Below are 4,210 nucleotides of genomic sequence, written 5' to 3'. Positions count from 1 at the left end.
AGGACAAACATGGGTCAACCGTCGCTAGCCACTCATCTGCTCTCCTCCTCTGTGTGAACCACCTCTGTAGGAGATTCTAAATTTAGCTCAAGAGATCAGGATCAAAAAGGGAAAAGAAAAATGCCACGGCCTCATCGGCACTCCCGCTATCTCCCTATCTTTTGAAAGCAACAAGTGACATCACCCAGCACTCACCTGCGCATGACAGTTTCCAGCCGGGACCACTCACCTGCGCATGACAGTTGCGAGCAAGAGCCTGAAGGCCCTGCTGGGGGAAACCGCTTGTTCTGCCAAAGCTTTTTTTCTTTCCCGCATGAAAGGCCAGCTGGCTCCTAGATACAGATGTGGAATTACAGCACGTGTCGAGGACTAAGCACAAGCCTTTCTAACAATGCCTTCTAACAATGTTACAGAGCCGTTCCTTGCTTCACTGCACTTTTTTTTTCAGACATTCAAAAGTGGTTCTAGAACTCCAGAAATGTGAGTCTCTCTATCCAGTCCTGAGCGCTCACACACCACCCGGGAGCCTCCTGCCTCAGACAAGGGCCTGGACGAACCTGTCTCTCCCTCGAAGTCTTGAGACTGGGCACCTTCAGAAGGTTGCAGGTGTGTGCGGAGTTTGTAGTGGAGCTGGTGGGAAGAAAGCCCGGGGGTGTTGACCTCCATCAAGGTCAAGTTATCCAGCTCGGCGCGCGTCACCCGTTGTCTCACTAAGCTGTCGGCAGACGCCCGGAGCTTGGCTAGCGAGTGTCCAGATCTCATCTGCTTTTGGGATGCTGTCCGAAACCTTATTTAGCAGGAGTTTGGTAAGTTCCCCTGGAGTAAGGGCTAGGTCTGGGGGGAACGTTTCTTCCTTTCCTTCATGATCCTTCATCTTCTCCAACTTTTCTGTGTCCGTCCACTCGGGAGGAAGCAGCCGACCCTTCTTGTGTTTGGGTTGATCGCCCGCCACAGAGGCACCTGTACTGGGGAGACAGGGCGGAAAGGCCCCAGGTCGCCCCCAATGAGGTAGATCTTGTCCAGGCTGAAGTTCGGGATAATGGGGACCAGCTCCTTTTTGCCACAAGCTCCAAGTCCTTGGCGGCGCCAGTGGTAGGCCTGGGACACGCCCTCAGCTCCCAGGAAAATGCGCGGCGGTGGCTGCTTTCCCGCCACGGTGCAGGACCCGCCCCCTGAACTATTTTTAGAGTTATTTTATCCCTAAAACTAAAAGCTGATGCTTTTTAAAAAATCAGTAAAATAGATTTAACCTTGGCAAGTCTGATTTAGTGAAATATGGAATACATCTATTTAAAATTAGAAATTGGAGTTTTTTAGTTATCAATATTGAAGTGATTAAAACATTAAAAATAATGGGTAAATTGCGTGGCAACAAATGGAAAAATCCAGAAAAGTGGATATTTTTCTAGAAACTATATGCAGGAAGTTGAAAAGGTCATGTGTACATGAACAATAAAAAGAATAGGAGAAGATAATTCAATTATTATTTTTTTTTAAATAACAGGGTAAAATTTCTTCATTAAAGGATCGCAAACCCCAAAAGCCTTAAAAACTGACTGGCAAATTTAATAAAAAATTTAAGACTTCTACTAAAATATCTCAAAAATAAAGAACAGGAGAAAATGTTGGCCACACATCAATAGATAATGGATAAATATGCATAAATATAAAGAGCAACTGTGGATCTAAAGGAAAAAGATAAACAGTTAAATAGGAAAATGAATAGATATGAACAGGCAATTCATTATATTTTTATTAATTAATTGATTTATTTATTTTTGGCTGTGTTGGGTCTTTGTTGCTGCTCGCAGGCTTTCTCTAGTTGCGGCGAGCGGGGGCTACTCTTTGCTGCAGGGCGCAGGCTTCTCCTTGCGGTGGCTTCTCTTGTTGCAGAGCACAGGCTCTAGGCACACGGGCTTCAGTAGTTGTGGCACGTGGGCTCAGTAGTTGTGGCTCACGGGCTCTGGAGTGCAGGCTCAGTAGTTGTGGTGCACGGGCTTAGTTGCCCCGTGGCATGTGGGATCTTCCTGGACTAGGGCTCGAACCTGTGTGCCCTGCATTGGCAGGCGGATTCTTAACCACTGCACCACCAAGGAAGTCCCAATTTATCGTTGAAGATACTCAAATGGTTGATAAACATATGAAAATTATTACACTTCTAAATGCAAATTAAAATAATAAAGACACTTTTCTTCCATAAGGTTGACAAATTTGAAGTAATTGATAAGAACTATTTTTGGCCAGAATGTGAGCAAACACTGTTGATGGGAAATAAATTGCTGAAGTCTTTGATAATGGACAGAAATTTTTTGTAAAGACATCACTGGATTGGTATTTGCCTGTGTATGTGAGTGTGTGTGTGTGTATACACATATACATATGTATATATAATTATATACATAGGTCTCATATATAACATATGAAAACATATATCTATGTATATATATTTTGCATTTATATGAATTTGTGGAGAGTAGAATAGAAGGATTCACCCTGTGATTTCCTCTGAGAAAAGGAACAGGGGCTGGTGTAGTGGTAAATGAGGCTTTCACGTTATGCTTCATGTACTAGGTGTTTGCCTCATTTGCTTTGTTGTGTGGTTTTTTTTTTTTGCGGTACGCGGGCCTCTCACTGTTGTGGCCTCTCCCGTTGCGGAGCACAGGCTCCAGACGCTCAGGCTCAGCGGCCATGGCTCACGGGCCCAGCTGCTCTGCGGCATGTGGGATCTTCCCGGACCGGGGCACGAACCTGTGTCCCCTGCGTCGGCAGGCGGACTCTCAACCAGTTCACCACCAGGAAAGCCCTTGTTGTGTTTTTTAACAAAGAGAAATATAATTTATTACTTATTTAAGTAAAAATATAACTTCTTGCAAAAGAAGGAGTGGAGGTAATTTGTATTCTAAGGGCACAGAGAAATCATTTCAAGGATACCCCAGTGGATATTTTGGTTATGAAGTAGATAGCTGTGGAATATTCTATTCATTAAATTGGTTAGCAGAATAAAAATTCTAGGACTGTCTCACGATGATTTGGAAGAGCCTAAAGCTGTGGTGCATTTTCCCAAGTCATTAAAACTCTTTGTACATTTAGTTTAAAATTACTACCTAACATTAGGTAATATTTCTCTGTCATTCAATTTTAAGTTTCTTACAATTTGCCTTTTAAAAACCTCCAGCCGTGAAGGGTCATTTTTGTGTGCACGTTTGTTGCCATGTCTATTTATTTTTCAGATTGAAACACTATAGCCTGTAAGCTCCCTCACCCCACGTTTCAAAGCCGTGATTTTCTTAGGCTATTAGGAAGATGTTCTTGTGGAGAGCTCCTTGGACTGAGAATTTCCTTTCTGTTTTTATGTGAAATACTCAAGGAAAGGCCTTTCTGTAGTTGCTTTTCTGTCTTTTACAGATATGTGTAGATCAGAAATATTTTCTGTCTTCAACTGCATTCTTCAACCCTGAGTCATGTAGGCCTGTCAGATTCAGCCTTGTAATTTTGCCTTTATACTACTTTTCACGACTAGCATTCTTCGGGCGCCTCTATGCTCTCTGAAGCTTCACTCTCTTTTTTACACTCAGTGTTCCTGACCCACTCACCTTAGCATGTATTTCCACTAGTGTTCCTTGAGAGTAAAGATTTTCACTTCTGAAAATGAGTATTTGCTCTGAATGTCTCTGGAACCTACACCGACAAAGCTGTGTTTGATTTTCTCACGTTCAGAAGCTCTGTTTGCTCTCTGTGAAACTTGTATCCTGTAAGGACATTTAGGCTGTTCCCAGATCCTTTAGTCCCTGCCTCCATAGGGTTATCTCATTTTGGTTGTGATTATTTTGGAGTAAGATTTGGTTCCCACGGCTTGTGGTATAAGTGGGTATCCCCCTTTCACTCCTCAGTGCTCCAACCACATAGTTGTTACGCTATTCAGGGCACACAGCTCTTGGTGTTTGGGCCACACTCATGCCTGTCCTAAGTTCACAGGGATTCCTTGTTCCTAGTTTTGTAGAGGATATTGTCCATAGTTTTGTTTGTTTTGTCTTCTTTAACACTCCTGATTTATTATTTAGGAGGGTTTTGGGCAATATTTAAAAAGCTATACTGCTGGCATCATCACACTGCACAGTTGCTGGTTTATTTGATATCAGGAGGCTTCAGCTTTTGTTTATGTAGTGAAATCTATCAGTATTTTCATCACCAGCTTATTTAGAAATGTGAA

At 42.9% G+C, this 4,210-nt stretch overlaps 1 pseudogene; it reads right to left on the bottom strand.

Annotated features, from left to right (window-relative positions):
* Nucleotides 1–444: 444 nt before the first annotated feature.
* LOC114892733 lies at nucleotides 445–3,798 on the bottom strand (annotated as a pseudogene).
* Nucleotides 3,799–4,210: the final 412 nt, after the last annotated feature.

The sequence above is a fragment of the Monodon monoceros genome, unplaced genomic scaffold (genome assembly GCF_005190385.1).
Source record: "Monodon monoceros isolate NGI ecotype Baffin Bay Population unplaced genomic scaffold, NGI_Narwhal_1 Super_Scaffold_1, whole genome shotgun sequence".
NCBI lineage: Eukaryota > Metazoa > Chordata > Mammalia > Artiodactyla > Monodontidae > Monodon > Monodon monoceros.
The sequence above is the reverse complement of the archived record's forward strand: the minus strand, read 5'-3'. Positions and strand labels throughout refer to the sequence as shown.